The following is a 25,975-nucleotide window of genomic DNA, read 5'->3' as shown; positions in this document are numbered from 1 at the left end:
AACTCACAGTCACAGAAGGAGAGGATTTGGGGGTAATAGAGTTCCAGCTTAACTGAGTTAACACCATGCGAACCATCACAGTCAGATTTCTGCTTCTGGTAGTTTGACTGTCTGGGATACACTCTTGGAGGCATGTCTGGTCTCATAAGAGGTAGTAGAAGTCTCAAAGGACCCTCTATTCACAAATAGAGCAAGCAATAGATCAGGGGCAGTGAAAGCACAAGGCAGATAAAAGTATAAATCATAGTGCTACCAAGATATCGGGCCTTGGCTTAATGGCTGTGTGAGGAATCTGAGCCTCGGACATACAGCATGAGCAGAAGAAGCAATTGTCTCTGGAGGAAATCTTCAATGATTCAGTTTGCAGGTAAAGCAATCATTTCACAATTAAAGATCATTTTGCACATTGGAAGGTAAGCCAATATGAATGAGAGGCAGCAGAAACAATGAACAGATTTAGATCTCCATAGTCATAGCTCAGTCAGTAAAGAATCTGCCTGCAGTGCAGGAGACCCGGGTTTAATTCCTGGGTCTGGAAGATCCCCTGGAGAAGGAAATGGCAACCCACTCCAGTATTATTGCCTGGAGAATCCCATGGACAGAGGAGCCTGGCAGGCTACAGTCCATGGGGTCGCAAAAGAGTCAGACATGACTTAGCAACTAAAGAGAGAGAGTCTCAAAGCTGTCAGAATTGTCACTTATAGAATATAGGACAGCCATGTTACAAATGTTTAAAGAAATAATGTAAGCAGTTGTAAAGATGAGTAAGCAACAAAGACTATCAGAAATGAATAGGTAGACTTGAAAATAAAAGGAAATTTCTGGAAATGGAAAATATCATTGCTTAAAATTTTAAACCTCAATAAATGTGTTTAACACTAGATATGGTACAGCCATTATCACCCCAACAGAGGAAGAAAAGGAATTGGAAAATATGAAAAAGAAGTAGATGTATGAGGAAATCTAATGTATATCTAATTGGGAGTCCCAGTTAGAGTGAGAGTGTTTAGATAATATTTAAAGAAATATAGGCTTTAAGTTTTCCAGAATTAACTTCTTCCATAGACCCTAGAAACAAATTGTTTCAAAAAGAATGGAAAGCCCCAATAGTTCTAAAATTACTAAAAAATTCAACCAGCAGTTAGTATTTTCACATGAAGAAAACTCCACCCAGATTGTTTTACAGGTGAGTCCTACCAAATTTTCAAGAAGTAAACTTGCGCAAATTATTTCAGAGAATGAAAAATTTATTCTATGAGGCCACTTTGGCCTTGGTATCAAATCCAGCCAAATTTCAATATGGAAAAGAAAATTACAGGCCAGTCTTACTCATTAAAATATCTACTGGTAGAATCCATCAGTCAATAATGAATACTCAGGCACTTCCCTGGTGGTCCAGTGGCTAAGACTCCTCACTCCTAATGCAGGGGGCCAAGTTCAATCCCACGTTGGGGAACTAGAAACCACATGCTGCAACTAAAGTGTTTGCATGCTGCAACAGAGATTGAAGATCCTGCCTGCTGCAACTAAGACCCATTGCAGCCAGATAAATAAAAATAAATATTAAAATATAATGAACACACAAGCCTGAAGGAAATGGTTAAAGGAAGTAAAAACAAGGAATGGAACTCACTAGCATGGAAATCAGAAGGTACTGCTAGGTATATTCTGTGCACTTCTGCACATTCCACCATAGCGAGAGCACACATAAGCAGGTACAAGTTTTTAGCCATGTTCTGTTTTTTAGATTGTCAGTCATACAGGGAGATCTTTATCTTATTTTGCTTAAAACTTACGTATATCCTTTTGAATATATGTAGAATTATGTATATCTTTGTGTGTATGTATATGTGCATATATATGAATTTCAATGAAAAGGTGATGGCACTAAAAATAAGCTCATAATGGAATGAAATGGCCAAAACTTACGTATATCCTTTTGAATATATGTAGAATTATGTATATCTTTGTGTGTATGTATATGTGCATATATATGAATTTCAATGAAAAGGTGATGGCACTAAAAATAAGCTCATAATGGAATGAAATGGCCAAAAAGAAGTAAAAAGAACAAAACAGAATTGAGTCTGAAACTAATCCTAAGCATAAGCCATGCAGTTTGGGAAATTTCAGCCAGTTAAAAGAGTTTGGACTCAAATGATGAAGTGAAAGTGAAAGTCGCTCAGTGGTGTCAGACTCTTTGTGACTCCATGGGTCACATGGAATGTGCATGGAATTCTCCAGGTCAGAATACTGGAGTGGGTAGCCAGCCTTTCCCTTCTCCAGGGGATCTTCCCAACCCAGGGATCAAACCCAGGTCTCCCTCATTGTAGCAGATTCTTTACCAGCTGAGTCACAAGGGAAGCCTGAGAATACTGTAATGGGTAGCCTATCTCTTCTCCAGTGGATCTTTCTGACCCAGGAATCAAACTGGGGTCTCCTGTATTGCAGGTGGATTCTTTACCAACTGAGCTATGAGGGAAGCCCCAAATGATGAAAAGTTGCAGCAAATAAGCCGTACCCAACTGTCTAAGATGCAGAAAATAGGTGGAAGAAAATTCTCTAGTCTTCTAACATTTCTTCAACGATTCTCAGCTTTGGGTCAGGATCCCAGGGTATCAGAATCTCTTGATGACTTTTCCAAAATATACACGTATCTTCATTGATTTTTGGTATCTGCTCTTTTCTATGAGACTCACACCTCTAATTCACACTGATCAAGGCTGAGCATGGGTGGTTTATGGCAAAGAGTATCATGGTGGAAGAACCTCTCTCTATGTGGAAGCCTTGGAAATATGGCTAATTTCCCTTTCATTTTCTGCTGACTTGACAGCTTCTCCCTATTTGTTCAGGTTTGTGTCCATGAGGGGAGAACAGCTAACCTGTAGTAGTGGGTCAGGAGTCTAGATCAGCTACATATTATCCATGTGACCTTGAGCGAATCATATTTGTCTCTTAGCATTAATTTCTTGACTGTAAAATGGGAGAAAATAATGCTTACTTAGCAGAGTTTCTGTGGATGAAGTAGGCAGTATGTAAAGCCCTCAATGTATCAATAGAACATGGTACATAGTAAAACCTCAATAAATTGAGTTTGCAGTTTGTAGCAACAGAAGCATGGCTTTCCTAAATCATTATACATGACATGTTTGTGTGTTTGTATATGTATAAATATTTAAAGGAAAAATATTTTTCAGTGGACTTGGGTTGTTTTGTATGTTCAGCAATGGTTAGCAACTGTAGTAGGGAACCATTCAGATGTATTAGCTGAGGAACTTGTTCAAGGAACTTTTGAACCACTTTATTAGAATTCTGGTACTGCCAGCAAACTGAGAAATGATGCTGATAACTGATCCTTGAATTCCTTTTTTGTATTTCTGGAGTGGAACCAATGGGTTCTGTGGCTCAGATCTGACTGACTTTTAAGACAAAATCCTGCAGCCTAAATGTTGGTACCAGATGGTTGAATTTTCTTCCCTCATGGGTTTCCTTCTAGCAAAACTTTTATTTTTCTTTTCACTGAGTAGTCACAGAGGTGCCAGTCTAATTATTGCTTTCTTCTTGAAGATTTTATAAGAACTGCAGAAAATTAAAGAGAGCTTGTTGAGTTCAAATATCCACTGTAATTTTTTTTTTTTAACAAATATATCATTTGTGGCCATGGAATTAATCAAGTACAGAACCTAAAACACACAAAACAAAAACAAAGGCAAGCTTCACCACCCTTGTGGAAGAAGACAGTTGCCCTTCATCTAGTTGAAGAATAATTAGACCCCAAAGTATTGAGATTCTCGTTTTGATCTTCACTTGAAGTCAATATAGCTTCTGAGTTTTAGCCTCACTGATATTTATGGTTCTTAAACTTATGTTGTAATATTGTTGAACTGTTAATATTGTTGAAGTCATTGGAACAAAGTTTAGTGCTTTAGTCCTTAGAAATTAAATACTTTTAATTTGGTAATAAATATACTCTTACATTTCTTTATTTCAGGAAAAGTTATTGCAAAGTCATAAAACTCATAAGCGAAATACATTAAAACAATTAAACATTTTTGAAGACAGTTCCTTTAAAACTTCTGTTAGAAAGTTTACATTAAGATTTTGCTAGTTTATGATTGAATGTAAGCAATTTCAAATATTGCACATATTTTTGGGCCTCTGCCATCCAACTCTTTCCTTGGCATGGTCAAAAAATTGCAAAAATATATTCACCTATGCATGAATAACATTGGATACCTTCTGTATCCAGTAATCACTCTTGACTTTTACTTGCTGAATTTCTCCAAGTATGTTCTCTATTACTATGATATTGAAATGTTTTAAAATCGTTTTTATTGTAGTAAAACAGATACAGAAATTTGCATGAAACAAATATAAAACATAGTGAATTATTATTAGTTGAATATACTTGTAACCATACTAAAAAATTTAAAAAGTGAATACATTAGAGTCTCATGGGTTGTTGAGAAGGTAAATTGGTGAAATGATTTTGGAGGGATGTTGACAATTTAAAATTCACATGCATGCTTTTGTCCAAGTTTTCACTTCTAGAAATTTACACTAAAATATACATGAGTATGTATACACAAGGATTTTTTTTTGCAAAATCTGTTCATTCAGCAAACATCTTATAACCTGTCCACTGTGTTCCACTGCTCCAGGCACTGAAAATATAGTAAAGAATAGACAAATAAGGCCTCATAGAGTTTACATTTTAGCAGAATAGACAATAGTCGAATGAAAACATGAGACACGGGGTAGTGATAATTGTCATAATAAAAATAAAATAGAGGGAAGAGATGGAAAATGGCTGGGTTGGGGATCAGGCACTTTATATTTGTTTGGGAAAGAACATGTGTGAATTGAGGCTTGAATAAGATAAAGGAGTCAGCCTTGTGGAGATCAGGGCAAGGTGTTATAGTGGGGGAGCAGCTGTTATGAAGACCCTAAGGTGGAACTTGTGTATGTGAAGAAAAGCAGGAAGGCAAGTGAAACTGAATCCTAGTGACCTGGGGGCAGTGGTGGAAAATAGAGGCAGAGCAATTAGATCATAAGGATCTGGGTTAGGGTTTGCATTCAATTTCAAATGTGACATAAAATCATTACAAGAATTTGAGAGGGGAAAGAATATGATTTAATGTACACTTTCAAGTTTTTATTTTCAAATATTTCAAAGTTTCAAGAATAGTACAAAGAAATACCCTAGCCCTTTATTCAGATTTACCAATTTTTTACCTTTTGCCACATTTACAGTCTCATTCTCTCTCTCTTTATATATATATAAATATAGATATAGATACATATATATATAAGATATACATATGTATTTCAGTCTTAACATACTCATGTGTAATCACTATATAGCTACAGTACAGTTATCAAATTCAGGAAGTTTAGCACTGGTATAATATTTTTTATCAGTCCGTATTCCAGTTTTGTCAATTGTTCCATAATGTCCTTTATATAGCAAATTTCCTGCCCCTTTCTTTAGTAAAGGATCCAATCTAGGATGACATAGTGCATTTAGTTGTCATGTCTTTTTGTTTTCTTTTCTTTGTCCATGTGGTGTGTGACACCTGACCAGGAACCAAACCCATTCCCCCTCTCACCCTACCCTGGAAGCATGGAGTCTCAACCGCTGGATGCCAGGGACATCCTGCCATGACTTGTTAATCTCCTTTATGGTACAGTTCCTTAACCTTTCTTTGTCTTTCATGACATTGACGGTTTTGAAGAAAGCAGGCAAATTATCTTAACAAATGTTCTTCACTTAGGTTTGTCTTTCTCATGATTAGATTCAGGGTATTTATTTCCAGTTGGAATTCCACATAAAAATGCTGCATCTTCCTCATGGTATCATATTTGCCTGCTTATAATTGGTGAGGTTAATTTTGATCACCTGGTTAGGGGAGTCTGTGGTTTCTCCACTGTATAGTTACTTAAACTTTTCCTCTCTTGGTATTTTTTAGGTATTATGTAATATCATCCTAAAGAAAAATTTAAAATGTAATTTTATTAAAATTTTAAAATAAAATTTCCTGTACACAATGTGCAATGTCAGTTTAAAAATACAAATTTAAGAACATATGTGGAATCATATGATATTACACAATCTGTATTTTATAGCTTTTATATGCATATTTGTTTCATTCTTACAGAATATTGGAAACACTGCTCACAATGAAGGCAGCTATTTTTATTTTGCTTCTCAGTATGCTTACATTTACCAACAGTACTTTTGGCTTACTGATGAGTAAGACTGAAAGCAAAAGCAGCATGGGTTGCCCTATTTTTCCTTTCCTTCTCTGTCACCACTTTCAGTTTAAGTGGTTGGCAAACACAAGGAAGTAACACAAATAAAAAAGGATATGATAGGTATCCTAGGTCCTTCTTGTTTCTTTTAATGCCATTTCCTTCTTTCTGTGTTTGAAGTAAGTTCCAGTTCAAACATGAAGCACGGCCTTTTAGGACTATCAGTGCCCCCACTGAGTTGTGGGCAAACCACGCTTACCTTGTCCTCGTTCTGAGGCTCGCCGACCTCCCACAGATGGAGTCCTCTGGAATTTCTGTGCTCATGGGACAAAGGGATGTTAGAAGCCAGTGGGGTGGCAAGGAGGGCCAGACACACATATTGAGTACATCTCCTCTGCTTGCCCACATGATCCTCTATCCCATAGGACCTCACTTAAAAAATACAAGTTCAAAGACAGAAGTATTAAGAAATTCAAGGTGGCAGTAGCAGAGCATGAAACCAAGCTTGGAGCCTTTCCACGCATGGGGCCCTGTGGAGCTGGCCCTGCCCCCTCATGTATTAGTCATCCCTCTTCTCCAGGAAAGACCCACCACCTTCTTTGTTTACCTACGTAGGTGTGTATTTATTTATTAATATGGATTCATAAAGGGCAATGCCGAAGAATGTTCAAACATTCTTTGAATGGTGTTTTAGGGGTGTCTCCTTTATATAGCCAACAAAGAGTCGGACAACAATTTAGCAACTGAACAACAACAATTTATATGGCATAGAGTTGCGTTTCAATTTATGAGCCAATTTAAAATTCTTTTTCTTTTAATGGACAAGCTAAGCCCATTAAAGTTTATTGATATGTTTTGTTAATATTGTAATGTACATCTGATATATTATAGTTTATATCTATATCTTATGAAACATATGTTTTATCTCAACTTTGTTATATTATTTAATGTTACAAATACTGTTTGCTGCTAAGTTGGGTTTGACTCTTTTCAACCTTGTGAACAGTAGCCCCCCAGGTGCCTCTGTCCATGGGATTTCCCAGGCAAGAATAATGTAGTCGGTTGCCATTTCCTTCTCCACTGGATCTTCCCGACCCAGGGATCAAACCAGCATCTCTTCTTTGACAGGCAGATAGATTCTTTACCACTGAGCCACCTGGGAAGCCCAGTGTTACAATTACCGGATGCAGTTATTTCATGGTGTCAGTCTATGTAATGTGTCTTCTTTGCTTTAAAATTTTTACGTTTAATATTTAGCAAAATTTGTATTGTTATCCTTTTGGTTATCTTTGCACTTATCCCTGTAAGAGTGCCCTTAATCCCCCTTTTCTTACTTTCTACTAGCTGGTCTGTCAGTTTTAAATGATGTCCCTGACTCCTGTCTATTACCGTTATCATACTCATTGACCTTTTTCTACTGTTTCCACATCTCTCTCTTCTACTTCCCTTTTTCGAAAGTTGCACTGTTTCTGCTTTGTCAGAACATAGAACGTTCACATACTGTTCTCACAACCCTGTCCCTACCTTTGCTTTATTCTTTAGTTCTGCCATTAGATACGAGAACTGCTCACCGTGTCTGTTTACTGCTGTTCAGCCATTCCTTTCTTGCTGTGATAAAAGTTATCCTCTGGGACAGGGGTCAACAGTCTTTTTTCTGTAAAAGGACCAGAGAATGTATATTTTAGGCTTTACACTCTTTTTAAAAATTGAAGTATAGTTGGCTTATAATATTAGTTTCAGGTATGTGATTCAATATTTTTATATCACATGCACTCTTTACTGCTGCAATTTGCCTGCTTCCTCTCCCTCCCTCTCCTCCTCTTCCTATTCTTCCTCCTTCTTACCCTTCTTTCTCCTCTTTCTTATCCCCTTCTCCTCCTCCATCTTCTACAATCCTTTAAAATATAAAGCATTCTTCATTCATAGGCCATACAAAAATAGGTCACAGGCCAGAGTAGACCCATGGACTGTAGTCTCCCAGCTCCTGCTTTAATAGACTCTTTTGAGAGGTCTTTTGAGTATTGTATTTCTTGAGTTTCCTATACATTCATAACCATTTTTTAAAATATATTTGATGCTTGAAGAACATTATGCTATACAATTATTGGTTTATGATTTCTTTCCTTGAGTTTCCTGAAAATGTTGGCCCTTTGCTTTATATGCTACTCTTATGAAACTTTATCCCAATCTAAAGTTTCTTACTCCTGTAAGTAATTTGATGTTCTTTTGGCCTTGAAACTTTAAGGAATATTTTTAGCCTTTAAATTTTGATGTTATAGGTCAATAGTCTCAGGCAAATGAAGGGCTCTTTCAGTAGGTTTAAGTTTTCTCTTATTTCCAGAAAATTTTATTGAATTACAGTATTAAATATTAGTTATGCTCACTGTTTTTTTTTTCTTGGTACTGGGTGGAAGACAGGTTGGCATGTTTTATTTCTGAAGAATGCTTATTTATTTTCACTTTTTATTTCCTATTCCCCTTTGCTGTCACCTTCCAAGTATCCCCGTCTCTTCTTTATTTATCTCTTTCTCTTCCAGAATTAACATTTCCTCTTCTCGCTCTTCTGGTTCTTTTTACTTTTAAGGCCCTTTCTTCTGTCAGGTGCCATGTACAACTAAATCTTGTTCATTGGAAGAACTGATGTTAAAGCTGAAACTCCAATACTTTGGCCACCTGATGCGAAGAGCTGACTCATTTGAAAAGACCCTGATGCTGGGAAAGATTGAGGGCAGGAAGAGAAGGGGACGACGGAGGATGAGATGGTTGGATGGCATCACTGACTCAATGGACATGAGTTTGGGTAAACTCCAGGAGTTGGTGATGGACAGGGAGGCCTGGTGTGCTGCGGTTCATGGGGTCGCAAATACTTGTGTTCAGTATTTTGGTACTTACACTGGACTTTTTCTTTCTGGGGGTAATTTTATTTGTGTTTCATTTAAATCCTCTGCTGTCTTCTCCTCTTTTTTACCGAGTGTCTTAAGGCTCCTATGTCACTGCTCTCTACACTCATAGACTTGCATTGTTGGTGGGAGCTATGGTGGAATTTATTTCTCTACTTTTAGGTGATTTGAAATTCATGACATTCTCTATTTCATTGTGATGTTGAAGGCATGTATCTCATTTGGCTTTATTTATACTCCTTGTTGATACCAGCCTCCAAAATTAGAAAAAAAAAAATAAATGTCTGTTGTTTATAAGCTACCTAGTCTGTGGTATTTTGTTAGAAATAAAAGCAGTATTTCTAACAAAATATTTTGTTAGAAAGCAGCCATAACAGACTTAACACAATGATCAATCTATTTATTTATCAATTTACAGAATGAGTTGGCACACTAGCAGCCTTCATAAATGACCAGTGAGTTGTTTATTTTTATCATTATTTTGTTTTATTATGGATTCAGGGATTTTATTTTGAATAGAGAAAGAAATAATCTGTACTTTCTCTACTTACTACTTTATTTTTTTTGCACATTCTCTTCTGATTTTGTCCATTGGTTTACATATTTTTACCCAGCTATAATTAACAAGTATATTTGATTTTATATTCTACCTAATACTATGAAATGTGAACTCAATGGAAATAGAAATTTTATTCTGTTTTGTTCACTAATATGTTCCTAGTGTCTCAAATAGTGACTGGAGCATAGTTCAGTTCAGTTCAGTCACTCAGTCGTGTCCAACTCTGCGACCCCATGAATCGCAGCCAGGCCTCCCTGTCCATCACCAACTCCCGGAGTTTACTCAAACTCATGTCCATCGAGTCGGTGATAAACATAGTAGATTCTCAAAAAAAATTTGTTGAGGGAATAAATGAATTACTGTGCTTCAAAACTGTTTCTTCTAAATATGTGTTTAAATTCGTCGAACACATTAAAATGTTGTAGCATGGTTAAAGAGTACTGTTTGTTTTCCCCGTAGTAAAACTCTATTTATTCTTCTGAAACTACTATTTACTAGTCTTTGAAAAGTGACATCCTGGGGGGGGAAATGCTCTATTATGTTTCCTGGAAATAATTAAGAAAGTTATTATTTGTGTTATGTCAGTTTGGGAGGAACATAACAAGTGTTTTAGAGGTCTTATTTTGAAGTTATGATCCTTAATCTTTTTCTTAATGTTTGTAATGGTATAATGGAGAGAACAACATAAGCTGAGTCAATTGGCAAGGACCTGGAAGATATTATTAGACTCTAACATGGATCTAGTAATTGAAAGAGTTTGAAATATGGCATATGGCCAGATAAAATTCAGTGCAGTTAATTGCTGCTGGGTGGAAAAACAAAATACTCTAATATGTAATGGGGACTTACAACAGACAAATATGGCTGAAATTTTGAACTTTAAGGTAGGGTAAACCTAACTTGAATCAGTAATGTTAGTGGGATGTGTTAGAAGGATAAGTACATGGTATTAAAGGGCACAATGGCAGTGTTGTGTGTTGGGATCAGAGTAGTATACTAGGGACTGGAGTTAAATTCTAGGACAGAAGTTACAAGCTCAGTTCAGTTCAGTCGCTCAGTCGTGTCCAACTGTTTGCGACCCCATGAACCGCAGCACACCAGGCCTCCCTGTCCATCACCAACTCCTGGAGTTTACCCAAACTCATGTCCATTGAGTCAGTGATGCCATCCAACCATCTCATCCTCCGTCGTCCCCTTCTCTTCCTGCCCTCAATCTTTCCCAGCATCAGGGTCTTTTCAAATGAGTCAGCTCTTCGCATCAGGTGGCCAAAGTATTGGAGTTTCAGCTTTAACATCAGTTCTTCCAATGAACACCCAGGACTGATCTCCTTTAGGATGGACTGGTTGGATCTCCTTTCTGTCCAAGGGATTCTCAAGAGTCTTCTCCAACACTACAGTTCAAAAGCATCAATTCTTCTGTGCTCAGCTTTCTTCAGTCCAACTCTCATATCCATACATGACCACTGGAAAAACCATAGCCTTGACTAGACGAACTTTGTTGGCAAAGTAATGTCTCTGCTTTTTAATATGCTGTCTAGGTTGGTCATAACTTTCCTTCCAAGGAGTAAGCGTCTTTTAATTTCATGGCTGCAGTCACCATCTGCAGTGATTTGGAGCCCCCAAAAAATAAAGTCAGCAAGCTGGGACTCCACAAAACCCCTTCACGTATGTTTTGTTTGAGTGAAAGAAAGACCTTTAAAAAGTGAGAGATGTGGACATACAAATCTGTATTCCCTGTGTCTCTTGAAAACTTGAAAATTTGGCAGTTCTGGGTCTCCATTCCTGCCTATAAGCAGTAGACTAGTGCTGACTTGTTGTTGCTATTGTTGTTTAATCGCTAAGTTGTGTCTGACTCTTTGCGACCCCATGGACTATAGCACTCCAGGCTTCTCTGTGCATCACTATCTCCCAGAGTTTCCTGACTAGCAGCTGCCTATTTAAATTGGGACTTGTCCCATCCTTTCCTCCACACACCCCCACTCCCTAGCTCTAAGGCAGTAGGGGTATTGTTACATGTCTTCCTCTGGCAGCTGTTTTTCCTATACCAGATCCATAGCCTGTTTTAATGGCCTCCTAGAGCCTGGTGGCTCAGTGGTAAAGAATCCACTTGCAATGCAGAAGACTTGAGGAGATGCAGGGTTTGATCCCTGGGTCGGGAAGATTCCCCTGGAGAAGAAAATGGCGACCCACTCCAGTATTCTTGCCTGGAAAATCCTGTGGAGAGAGGAGCTGGGCAGACTACAGTCCATGGCGTCACAAAAGAGTCAGACATGACTAAATGACTAAAAAATAACAAATTTCACCACACTGGTGAGGAAAGGATTCCCACTCTAGGGTCATGTTGGTGGCTGAACATGTGATGCTGACAGTGGACAGATGTTGTTGTTCAGTCGCTAAGTCACGTCTGACTCTTTGTGATCTCATGGACTGTAGCATGCCAAGGTTCCCTGTCCTTCACTGTCTCCCAGAGTTTTCTCAAACTCATGTCCATTGAGTTGGTGATGCTACCTAACCATCTCATCCTCTGCTGTCCCCTTCTCCTTTTGCCTTCAATCTTTCTCAGCATCAAGGTGAGTTGGCTCTTCATATCAGGTGGCCAAAATATTGAATCTTCAGCAGAAATATTGGTTTCCCTGGTGGCTCAGATGGTAAAGCATCTGCTTATTATATGGGAGACCTGGGTTCAATCCCTGGGTTGGGAAGATCCTCTGGGGAAGGAAATGGCAACCCACTCCAGTACTCTTGCTTGGAAAATCCCACGGACAGGGGAGCTTAGGCTGCATACGGTCCATAGGGTTGCAAAGAGTCGGACGTGACTGAGCAACTTCACTTTCACTTTTTAGCATCAATCCTTCCAATGAATATTCAGGACTGATTTCCTTTAGGATTGACTGGTTTGATCTTTTTGCAGTCTAGGAGACTCTCAAGGGTCTTCTTCAGCATCACAATTCGAAAACATCAATTCTTCAATGCTCAGCCTGCATTATGGTCCAACTTTCACATCTGTACTTGACTACTGGAAAAACCATAGCTTTAACTATGTGGACCTTTGTCGGCAAACTGATGTCTGTGCTTTTTAACATGCTGTCTAGGTTTGTCATAGCATTTCTTCCAAGGAGCAAGTGTCTTTAATTTCATGGCTGCAGTCACTGTACACAGTGATTTTGGAGCCCAACAAAATAGCATCTGTTGCTGTTTCCACTTTTTCTCCATCTGTTTGCCATGTAGTGATGGGACTGGATGCTATGACCTTAGTTTTTTGAATGCTGAGTTTTAAGCCAGCTTTTTTACTCTCGTCTTTCACCCTCATCAAGAGGTTCTTTAGTTCCTCTTCATTTTCTGCCTTTAGAGTGATACCATCTGCTTATCTGAGGTTGTTGATATCTTTCCTGGCAATCTTGACTCTCCCTTGTGATTCATCCACCCTGGCATTTTGCATGCTGCACTCTGCATATAGGCTAAATAAGCAGGGTGACAACATACAGCCTTGTTGTACTCCTTTCCCAATTTTGAACCAGTCTTTGTTCCATATCTGGTTCTAACTGTTGCTTCTTGACCCGCATACAGGTTTCTCACGAGGCAGGTAAGGTGGTCTGGTATTCCCATTTCTTGAAGAATTTTCCAGTTTGTTGTGATCCACACAGTCAAAGGCTTTAGCATAGTCAATGAAGTAGAAGTAGATGTTTTTCTGGAAATCCCTTGCTTTCTCTGTGATCCAGTGAATGTTGGCAATTGCCTTTTCTAAATGCAGCTTGTACATCTGGAAGTTCTCAGTTCATGTACTGCTGAAACCTAGCTTGAAGGATTTTGAGCATTTTCTTGCTAGCATGTGAAATGAGCTCAGTTGTACAGTAGTTTGAACATTCTTTGGCATTGCCTTTCTTTGGGATTGTAATGAAAACAGATCTTTTCTGGTCCTGTGGCCACTGCTGAGTTTTCCAAATTTGCTGGCATATTGAGTGCAGCACTTTAATAGCCTCATCTTTTAGGATTTAAAATAGCTCAGCTGCAATTCCATCACCTCCACTAGCTTTGTTCATAGTAATGCTTCCTAAGACCCACTTGACTTCACACTCCAAGATGTGTGTGTGAAATCTAGGTGTGTCACACTCTAGGTGTGTGACCACACGATTGTGGTTATCCAGGCCATTACATTTTGTTGCTGTTGTTGGGATAGTTCTTCTGTGTATTCTTGACACCTCTTCTTAATCTCTTCTGCTTCTGTTAGATCCATACCATTTCTGTCTGGATTCATGAGATGACAGCAATTTTTGAATCGCATATACCATCAGCCTTCCTGCCATGCAAGGCAACATAGGGATGCATTCAGGAAGAGAGTGAACAAGCAGGCATTTAAATATCTAAAGGGTGAGGCAACTTCTGGTTCCTATAGGAAGGTGTGATTGGCTAGTCTGAATAACTCTGTAGGCAGGTGGGGAACTGAAACTTCCTGCTCAGAGATGAGAAGGACCTGTACCAGGAGGCCTTAATAAGAATGGTTGCTTGTCTAGGAGACCTTATCCATGGGGCAGAGTGGGAAAGAGAACTTTCAGCTAGGCCATTTGAAGCCCTCTTGATTTCTCCAGATATCTAGGCAGCACATATTGCTGGGCCTTCATTTTAGGTCTCACACCAAAATACCTTGCTTCACTCATTTACTTGGCTTGCTTAGCCCTGTATCTAGGAGGAGGAATTTTTTTTAAACTCTACAGTTTGTGGAATTGAAATACGTTGGCAAGAATGGTTGTATAGTTTTCTTCTGTGAAAATTAAAAAGAAATACGATGAACAAAAGCAAAAAAAAAAAAATCTTGTTATTTTTTTTATTGTACTTCTGTCCAGAGTGGTTAGCTTTTCATATCTTTTAGGAATTCTTCTAATCACAAGACGGCATTTGAGTTTGTATTAAGAAAAACTTTAGGGATCTCCCTGGTGGTCCAGTGATTAAGACTTGACCTTCCAGTGCAGGGGGTGAGGGTTTGATCCCTGGTTGGGGAGCTAAGATCCCACATGCCTTTCAGCCCAAAAAACCAAAACATAAAGCTGAAACAATATTGTAACAACTTTAATAAAGGCTTTTAAAATGATCCACATTAAAAAAAAATCTTGAGAAAGTTTATGACAGGGTTGATGGTGAAATAGGTTACCAAGGAAACATTCACTCAGCCAGTATTTTTTCACTTGCTCAAAAATGTTTATTAAGCACAAACTGTGTCAAATGTAAAGGCTTTAAAAACTGCAGGGTTCATTTTCTTTCCTCTGGGAGCCCACACCGCTTTAAGGGACAGAATTAAGCTAACAGTTATGCAGGGTGGTGGGCACTATCAGGATGGAATCAGAGAGAACAAAGAAGAGAAGGGGCAACACTATCTTCTTGGAGGTTAAATTCTTTAAAAATTACTGACGATCTGGGCTGAGTCGAGTATAGTCTTTAAGTTGAGAAAACTCGTCTTTTGGGGTTTTTCCAAAGTGAGTGTTTCTGAAATCCTCAATTGGAAAGTTAGTCATTTCTGTATAAAGGTGTCACAGGTACAGTTCATTAAATGAAATTATCCCACCAATTCTGTAAATTCCATGCCCTTTCTCTGTGACAAAATTTCTCTACAGTTTGTTGTTCCCTAATCTATTGGGTCTCTTATAAGCCATAGTGGTTCAAGAATGCGTATCTCTGAGGACAGGCTTCCTCGGTAGGTTCTCTGCAAGGACCTACACCTGATATGAAGTCTGAGAGGCGAGTCCTGGGCTCTGAGCAGTGGACTCAGCCCCCGTGCGCAGGGGTGTGTGTGTGTGTGTGTGTGTGTGTGTGTGTGTGTACAGGCACATATACACAGCATGCCATCCTCAAGTGAGTGAGTGACTATATTTTAAAGCCAGAATGTAAACAACTTGAGCATTCTTAGTCATTGTATAGTAATTATATACGTGTCTTTCTTCTCTCATTTCTATTGGTATAAATCAGAATTTCCTAGATGCATTCTTTAGAATACCAGTTTCCTCAGATGCTCTCAAAATAAGTTCCATGATTGAAAAAGATCATGGAGAAGTTCCATGATCAAAAAGATCTAAGAAATGCAGCATATAATATATAAATTGTCTATTTTTTTTGTTTCATCTACTGTTTACAAAGCTGTTTGCTAGGTGCATTAAAAATTTATTTTACCTAAAGTGTATATTTTTAAAACATTTTAATTGGAGGATATGGAAACTTACATTACCGTATATAAAATAGATAGCCAACGGGAATTTGCTGTATGGCTCAGGAAACTCAAACAGGGGCTTTGTATGAGTCTAGAGGGGTGGGATGGGGAGGGAGATGGGAGGGAGGTTCAAAAGGGAGCGGATATATGTATACCTATGGCTGATTCATGTTGAGGTTTGACAGAAAACAACAAAATTCTATAAAGCAATTATCCTTCAATTAAAAAATAAATTAAAAAAATTTTAATTAGAGGATAATTGCTTTACAATGTTGGTTTCTGCCATACATCAGCATGAATCAGCCATAGGTGTACACATGTCCCCTCTCTCTTAAACTTCCTCCCCACCCCATCCCACCCCTCTGGGTTGTCACAGAGCCCTCCTAATATATATTTTAACTTCAGAGTTAGGATTTTGTGGGACCACTTTGAGAAATCATGGTCCCAGCAGAAAACAGATGAATAATTGGAGGAGATTTTAATGAAGAAATGATTTACAAAGCATGGGTAGGATCTAGAGAAATCAGGAGAGGTATTGGAATACACAGGCTGGCCAACAAGGAGACACTTCCTCTGGTTCTAAATGGGCAGGACAGGAAGCCCTTATTAGTCCTTGCAGAGGGAGAGTTCTTGGGGAGGACCTCCTAATAGGAGCTGCGGCCAGTCTGTGGTGACACTTCTTTCTTTGATCCCCTGTTGGTGATTTTCTTTTCTCCCAAGGGGTGCCAGAGGGTAAGGGAGGCAATTTGATTTAGTCCATACAGTCAGCCTTCTGAGGCACAGAAAAGGGTGGAGGATAGATCTGGAGGGGCAAATGTGTGATAATCCAGCCTATAAATAATTAAGAACTGATTAGATTGAAAGAGTCAATCTGCTTTTAGTCCTAATAACACTTAAACTGTCACTGGAAGAGATCATGTAAATTATCTGTGAATAAGTAGTGTTCTGGGTATGTTTCCCTCAATGTTTTCTTTTTTTTTTCTTACTTTGAGGAACACAGAAAAGACTTTCCACAATGAAATTATCATGGAACAAGCTTGGGGTGCTATTGCCAATAGGAAATAATAAGAGAAAGTGTTCATTGCCATTAGGTCTGACCTGATTTTAACCCAGAATGTTGTGAATACTTGTATTTGCCACCTGTTCAAAAAGCACAACGAAGCTAAAACAGTAAGAGGTCTTGAATTGAGGTGGTGGTGGCAGAGACCACTACCACCTGCCTGCAGAGTCAGTTCTTTCCTTCCTGCATAGTGATGGCATCGTAGTCAGTTCCCTGATGAATAGACATGATGTTTGCCACTTCTGGATGGAGCCTTTTGGAGAATAAGAATTCTTCCTCCATTCTCTGTGGCCACAGAGAAGCCACAGGATGGAAGGAACTTTGGTTCCTGAATCAGTGCATGTAGAAAAGCTGCCTGCTGACCTGAACACCTGTTCTGAACTGTTACATAAACAAGAAATAAACTTCTGTTGTATTCAAGCCGTTACATATTTGCATCTGTTTGATTCAGCAGTTTATTTAGCCTACTCAAACGAATACAGATGTCTTTAAAATTTTAATCTCAAATACTTAAATTATTTATTATATGTTTACAACCCTTATGTGGTAAGCAGGGCAGGCACCTATTTTGTAGGCAAAACAATGAAGAATATGTAGATTCATAAATTCTTTCAACAAATACATATTGACCATTAGGGATATTTGTTGCAAGCAATTTATTAAATCATTGTTTTGTGAGAGCATTCATTCTTTCATTCATTTTATAAACATTTACTGAGGGCTTTCGATGTGTCCTTCAGGAGCTCACAGTCTAGTATAAAAGACAAATACTAAATTAAAAAATTAAGGACATAAATTGCTACGGTGTTTAGTACTCATGAGAATAATGTGTTATCAGGAAAGCATATAATAGGGGATTTGACCTAGTCAGATAAGTAGGCGAAGGGAATCCCTGAAGAAGTGATGATGAAACTAAGATATGAGAGAAATATATATATTTAAGCTGGTGAGAAAGAGGAGGGAACTTTCCTAAAAGAGAACAATGTGTATAAAAGCCCTGAGTTGGATGGAAAGGGCTGGTGAGTATGGGGGTCGGAGAGAGGCCATCTACATTTTTCTTCTATTTTTTTATTTTTATTTACATATTTTTATAAAATATACATATATTCCCTCTGTCTGGGAGGTCTGCATTTAAAGATGAAGTCAAGGAGGATAAAGCTGTAGAGAAGGTGGGAAAGTGGGCAGAGAGTCGTCTTAGTCAGTTTGGGCTGCTATAACAAAATGCCGTGGACTGGGTGACTTAAACAACAGACATTTACTTTCAGTTTTAGGGACAGGGGAGTCCAGTAACAAGATGCCAGCAAATTTGGTTGCTGCTGAGGACTCTCTTTCTGGCTTGCAGATGACCACCTTCTCGCTGTACCCTCACACAGCAGAGAGAAGACACCAGGCTGTCTCTTCTTCTTCCACAGGCACCAATTCCTCCTTCGGAGCACAGCTCTCTGGCTGATCGTAACAAGAGACTTCCTCAGCTCCAGCATTTGTTCAGCTCTCTGTAATTGTTCTTTTCCCAGAAGCTCTTCTTTCGTTGGTGTTTCCTCTCTGCCCAGCCTTGTCAAGTTTCACCCTGTGCATGATCTCATTATTTGGCCCCAACTTAAGGGATCCTGTTTAAGTTTCTGAACTCCTTCTCTATTCAAGCCCCTTTCCTCTGAGATCCTGCCCTGAAGATTTTAGGAGATTTAGTTGCTTTGAATTCTACCGTCTTTCGTCAGCTTGGCAAAATGGCTCTATTTGGGCATCTACCACTAATTATTATACATATATTAACCTTGTTTGATATTGATTTTCTCATGTGTAATATGTGTATTGTTGAATTAGATTAGATAATCTCTAAAGCTGGAGAAGGAAATGGCAACCCACTCCAATATTCTTGCCTGGGAAATCCCATGGACAGAGGAACCTGGTGGGCTACAGTCCACGGGGATCACAAAAGTCAGACATGACTTGGTGACTAAACACAGTTCAGAAATTCAATGATTTGCCTCTAGAATGATCAGTCTTAAGAAGTTTTCATTACAAATAGTTAATGACTAGATTTTACATTTTGAGTCTAGACATTCTACCTTTGATATTTTATGCTGTAAACCCACACAGATAGAGAATAATGGTTAGTTCTGAGTAATAAAATATTCTGGTTAATAGCTTATCATCAAACATGCCAGACACAATTTGAAAACCTAAAGTGTTCAAAGTTAATAACATATTCAAAATACTATATTGGGTAGTTTTTGTTAGGTGACTCAGAAGATGTTTCAGGATTACAGCTCCTCATATGAACCATCATGGACACGAATCATCTTTGTACCTTGGGTTTATAGGAGTACGAATTGGTAGAAACTTCTAGTTGCTACAATCTTGTATAAACCACCCTTTACATTCCTTGTTTTCGGTAATTTCAAGATGCTACCAATCTTGAAGAACAATTACTGTGAAAACCAAACCTCTTGCAGAATCTTTATCTAAATTATCAATTACCACTTACTTTTTAACATTTAAGTTATCATTCTCAAAGGAAAAGGCTATTTTTTCTCTTTATTTTTTAAAGATAATTTTATTTATTTATCTATTTATTTTTGGCCATGCTGGGTCTTCCTTGCTGGACGTGCTTTTCTCCAGTTGCGGCGAGGGGGCACTACTCCAGTTGCGATGCACAGGCTTCTCATTGAAGTGGCTTCTTTTGTTTGTGAGTATGGACCCATAGGGCACATGGGCTACCGTAGTTGTGGTTCATGTGCTCTAGAGCAGAGGCTCAGTAGTTGGGGTGCATGGGCTCAGTTGCTCTGCAGCATGTGGAATCTTCCTAAGACCAAGGATTAAACCCATATCTTCTGCCTTGGCAGGCAGATTCTTTACCACTGAGCCACCAGGGAAGCCCCTGTTTTCTCTTTATTACTTTGTTTTTAACTATACTATCAGATGCTTACTGATTCTTCAGTTGTCAAGTTCAGGAGATATTACTAACACATTAAAAGCAAAAAAAAAAAAAATAAAAGTGATTTGGGAAATAGAAGAAACATACTGGTTTTTCAGAGGAACATTTTCCCATGGTAACTTCTTGGAGCTACTTTCCTTTCATAGAATCTAAATACTGATGGCATAAAAAAATTTAAGCAAAGCTTCATGGGAGGAGTTCATGCACAGAAGTCAGATTGAATTATTTTGTCTCCTGATGGGTTAGGAAAACTTCTATGAAACTATTTCTTGTGAATCTGAGAAAACTCCCTGAGTCAGTGAATTCAGAATGCATAGACAGAGGTATTTTACCTTGGCGTCTGAGTGATTTGAAAGAATGCTATGCATGTTTTGATACTGTAGTTAATTCTTTGGTTTCTACTGTCTAATATTAACACAGAGACCAGAATTACACTAATAAAACCAGATATGCTACTCCTCTGCCCAGAACCATCTGGTTGCTTTCCCCCTCATTCAGAGTAAAAGCCAGATTCTATAAAGTGTCCTCTCCCCTTATTTTGCTCTTTCCATTCATTGTTTCTAGCCACTCTTGTTGACAGCAACTTCTTGAACCCTACAGGCCAGCTTTATCTGGGTCCTGTAGTCCCTCTGACTGGAGCAATCTTGCACCGTGTCTTGCTCTTTCACCAATTTCAGGTCTTAGCTCTCTGTTATCTGTTCAGTAAACCCTAATCTGATCACTCTTAAATAGTGGACCTTCCAGTTAAAAATTTTAATGGAAATTTTTACTGAGATAATTGTAGACTCACGGTTCACATATTGTTGAAGCCTGGCTTGGAGAATTTTAAGCATTACTTTACTGGCATGTGAGATGAGTGCAACTGTGCGGTAGTTTAAAGAGCCTCTTGATGAAAGTGAAAGAGAGTGAAAAAGTTGGCTTAAAGCTCAACATTCAGAAAACTAGGATCATGGCATCTGGTCCCATCACTTCATGGCAGATAGATGGGGCAACAGTGGAAACAATGGCTGACTTTGTTTTTCTGGGCTCCAAAATCATTACAGATGGTGATTGCAGCCATGAAATTAAAAGACGTTTACTCCTTGGAAGGAAAGTTATGACCAACCTAGACAGCATATTAAGAAGCAGAGACATTACTTTGCCAACAAAGGTCCGTCAAGGCTATGGTTTTTCCAGTGGTCATGTATGGATGTGAGAGTTGGACTCTAAAGAAAGCTTAGCACAGAAGAATTGATGCTTTTGAGCTGTGGTGTTGGAGAAGACTCTTGAGAGTCTGTTGGACTGCAAGGGGAACCAACCAGTCCATCCTAAAGGAGATCAGTCCTGGGTGTTCATTGGTAGGCCTGATGTTGAAGCTGAAACTCCAGTAGCTTGGCCACCTGATGCAAAGAGCTGACTCATTTGAAAAGACCCTGATGCTGGGAAAGATTGAGGGCAGGAGGAGAAGGGGACGACAGAGGATGAGATGGTTGGATGGCATCACTGACTCCATGGACATGGGTTTGGGTGGACTCTGGGCATTGGTGATGGACAGGGAGGCCTGGCGTGCTGTGGTTCATGGGGTCGCAAAGAGTCGGACATGACTCAGTGACTGAACTGAACTGAATTGTAGACTCACACACAATGGTAAGAAATAAAACAGAGATCCCACGTACCTTTTACCTCATTTCCCCCAAAGATAACTATACAACATCATAACCAAGACATTGAAACAATCTACCAACCTTTTTTGGATTGCCTATATTAATTTTAAAGTATAATTTATTTTTTTGCAGCACTTCTTACTGTCCAATATATTTTATATTTTACATATTCTGTTTATTGATTTACCCTACCTCACTAGAATGTGAGCTCCAGGAGAGTAGTAATATTTGTTTGTTTTGTTCATATCCTTATCTTAGGACCTGGAACAGAGTCTGGCGGAGTGGATACTTATTTTTTGTTGAGTTAATGGATGAACTGTATAGTGTCTCACACTGGATTCTGTGTGCGGGATGATTCAGTGCAGTGATACTGTACTGTACACTTAAAGAGAAGCGAGACTCTTCCCACTGAGAAATGCCTCTCTGATTTGTGATAAGTTCTCTTGGCAGCAGCCATTGTCTCTGAAGTGCTACAGAACTTAAGATCTATAGTCTGGAAAGAGCCAAAAGCCTTTGATTTTCTGCCCTAGAACCTTTATCGTCTTAAGGCATTAAAGAGTAGCTAAAGCTAGTAACAAATCTGAAAATTCACTCTTCATTTTTATTAACTACATTACAACCTAGAGACAGTAAACAAATCAGATCCACATGGTTAAATAAAGCTGGTTCATCATTAGAAGAATGAACTGATGATACTGCATGGCAGGGCCACCTTTAGTTTAAATTCCCAGGTCTTCCCCTTGTTCACTGGTGGCCATCCAGGATCTGACAGTCAATTCAGAATGTCGGTAAAAAGGGATTCTGATGGAACTGCATTTTTCTCAAAGACCTGTTTGGCTAAAAACAGTACAGAGAACAGTTCTTGATTTATCTCTCAGAATGTTAAGGATACACATAGAAAACTTTATGCTCATGGTCAAATTTTGACCATAAGATAAAATTTGCTGGTAATGGACAGGGTAATGAGAAAGTTGAGGAAGTCAAGTACTTTGTACAACTTGTTTGGGGCACAGTTTGACTGTACTTTTCAATTAATGCATGTATTATTTGAATCAGCTTTTATGTTTCCAGGACTTTAACAAATATTATTCACAGATTTGCTATAATGGAGATGGTGACCTTAAGTTTCTTTGTTTGAGAACTCTAAATATGGAACTTACTTGTCACTGACAGAAATAGTTTGCTAAGGAGAAGAAATATTTATATCATTTTTTTTTCTCATCTCATTGGCTCTGCAGAATTCTATAATCTGCTGGAAGCTTTGTTTAGACAACTCTAATATATCCTATATCCTCAAAGGTTAGAATTACAATGAATCAGAATGACATTTCTTATGACATCTGAATTATTAAGGATGATATTCATTTTTTTATATATAACAGGAGAACTGAAAGTAAGTTTCCAAAACTTCCAAAATGTAAGATATGTGGAAAAGGAAGAATACAAAATTATATATGCTGTATGGTTATTTATATACTATATTAACTGTATATATATATTATGTGTTCAATTTATGAACGTGAAAGTCACTCAGTCATATCCGGCTCTTTGCGACCCCATGGACTATACTGTCCATGGAATTCTCCAGGCCAGAATACTGGAGTGGGTAGCATTTCCCTTCTCCAGGGGATCTTCCCAACCCAGGGACTGAACACAGTCTCCCGCATTGCAGGCAGATTTGTTAGTGCGGGAGACCCAGTTCTATTCCTGGGAAATCCAGAGGAGAAGGGATAGGCTATCCACTCTAGTATTCTTGGGCTTCCCTTGTGGTTCAGCTGGTAAAGAATCCACCTGCAATGCAGGAGGCCTGGGTTTGATCACTGGGTTGGGAAGATACCCTGGAGAAGGGAAAGGCTACCCACATCAGTATTCTGGCCTTGAGAATTCCATGGACTACAGTCCATGGGTTTGCAAAGAGTCAGACATGACTGAGCCACTTTCACTTTCAAACTGTATATGTAATACATTAAAGACATTTATTCCAGAATGTTTGTAATAACATAAGAATAGAAATATCCCAAATGAACATTGATACGGGACTGGTGAAAAAAATTAGGATTCATCCATATATTGGAAATGACACAGCTGTAGAAAAAATGAAATGTTATTTGTGCTGATAAGAAACAATCTCCAAGGTATACTTCTGACTACAATGTGACCTGTAGGGTAGGGTGTATGGTCTGATCCAGTTGAGGTTTAAAATGTGACATGTACACACATGTATATGTATGCAAATATAATGTACATCAAAATGCATAGAGTATTTCCAGAGAATACACACAACACATAATGTTTGCCTCTGGGGGAAGAGGAAGTGAGTTGCTTATTATTTTTTTATTCATTTGTATACCATTTTTGTCATTTTTTTTTTTTTTTAGTTTAGAAGAATAAAAAGCTACATGTTAAGGATATGTAGGATATCCTTATATATGTTAAGGCTATCCTCACCTCAGTTAAGGATAGCCAGAGAGGATGAAGTCCAGACACATTCCATATGAACCTCAACCTGTAGGAATACATGTTTGGAAAAGTTCATTAAAAAGATGGGCATGATTCTGTGACATGAAACTCTTTGAGGAAAATATGGTTCAAGTAGGACAGGATTCTTTACTTAATAGAATTCTGATGTTGTCATCACAAATGATCCAGTCAAAAAAAACAAGGAAAAGAAGAAGATATCATTTCCAGACAGCTCTCTAGTAAACTCAGATTTTAAAAAGATATGAATAAAAGATAAAAAGAAGGACGTAGGCCAGGAGAAGTTGAGAGAGTGGCCCAGAACTGCATAAATGGTGTTAGGAATAGTTGTACCCCACCATGAGTCAAGCATAAGAACAATAAATAGTTCCTGGTGATTGAGCACATAGGTCAGACTTGGCATGGATCATCACATTGCATCTTTATGACAACCCCATGAATTGTCATCACAATTGGAATTCAATATTCAGTTGGAAATATTACCACAATTATTGTCACCTTACTTTTCTGACAAGGAAGTGAAGTACAGGGAGGATGAGTAACTCATCCAAGATAATATAACCAGAAGGAAGAAGACAGGCCCTACTTTTTTAAAAGATTTATTTATTTGGTTGTGCTGGTCTTACATGTGGCACCCAGGACCTTCGATCTTCCTTGTGACGTGAGATCTTTAGTTGTTGCATGCGGGATCTGGCTTCCTGACTAGGAATTGAACCCTGGCCCCCTGGATTGGGAGTATGGAGTCTGAACCACTAGACTAAGTTATTACTAATAATGTAATAACTCTTAATTGTTACATTGTTATTTTTCCAGTAGCCAAAAATATGCCAACAGAAGTGATAGACTTTTTGTCCAACAGCTTAGTGAGGCTAAGTGGTAGCATTTGCTCTCCGAACTTCACTGTTGCTGCCCAAGGACAATAGGAAGACAGAAGAAAGATGCCAGAAAGCCGGCCCAGAAAAACAAAGATCCAGTGAACAAATCTGGGGGCAAGGCCAAAAAGAAGTGATCCAAACACAGAGTTCGAGACCAGCTCAATAATGTAGACTTGTTTGACAAACTCTGTAAGGAAGTTTCCAACCAGAAGCTCATAGCTTCACTGTCATCTCTGAGAGACTAAGGATTCCCAGTTCTCTGGCCAGGGCAGCCTTTCAGGAGCTCCTTGGTAAAGGATTTATTAAGCTGGCTTCAGAGCACAGAGATCAAGTATCTTACAACGCCAAGGGTGGAGATGCCCCAGCCACTGGCAAAGATGCACGAACAGGTCCCTCCAGCTGTATCTGTTGAAAAATGAAACTTTATTAAATAAAAGAAGTAGTAGAGATGGTGCTATGCTAGTGAAGAAAAACTTAGTAAATTAAATGAAATGTTCTGTATTAAAGTTTTTTTGATTCCAGACTGTAAGATATTTTGTTGATGTCACTAAGTTCAGTGGGGCTTCCCAGGTGGTGCTGGTGGTAAAGAACCCACCTGCCAATGCAGGAGACACAAGAGACACACGTTCTATCCCTGGGTTGGGAAGACCCCCTGGAGGAGGGCATGGCAACCCACTGCAGTATTCTGGAGAATGCAATGGATGGAGGAGTCTGGCAGGCAGTGGGAGTCCATGGGGTCCATGAGGTCGCAAAGAGCAGGACATGACTAAAGGGACTTAGCAGGAAAACATTCAAGGAGAGTAGCATGAAACAGCTCTTGTGGTCTTGGGTTGTGTTAATTGTAACAAAGTATGAAGAACAAAGAAGATGGTAGACTTAATTTAGCAACCACACCCAGAGCACTGTGAAACACCAAACTTTAAACAATTACAAGATGACCCATTGATATCATTAGAGAAAAATTTGAAAAGAAAAATACGCCAGAATTGCAGTCCCCACTGCAATTACTAAAATTTTTTCATGTTACTCCCAAGTAACATTCCACAAGCAGATGCATTTTAATGCAATTGTGTGTGT

At 38.7% G+C, this 25,975-nt stretch overlaps 1 pseudogene; it reads left to right on the top strand.

Moving 5' to 3' along the window:
* The first annotated feature begins 1,093 nt into the window (after window positions 1-1,093).
* Window positions 1,094-25,310, top strand: LOC122706417 (annotated as a pseudogene).
* The last annotated feature ends 665 nt before the right edge of the window (window positions 25,311-25,975 follow it).

Source organism: Cervus elaphus, chromosome 13 (assembly GCF_910594005.1).
Source record: "Cervus elaphus chromosome 13, mCerEla1.1, whole genome shotgun sequence".
Classification (NCBI taxonomy): Eukaryota; Metazoa; Chordata; class Mammalia; order Artiodactyla; family Cervidae; genus Cervus; species Cervus elaphus.
This window is presented reverse-complemented; position numbering and strand designations above follow the sequence as displayed.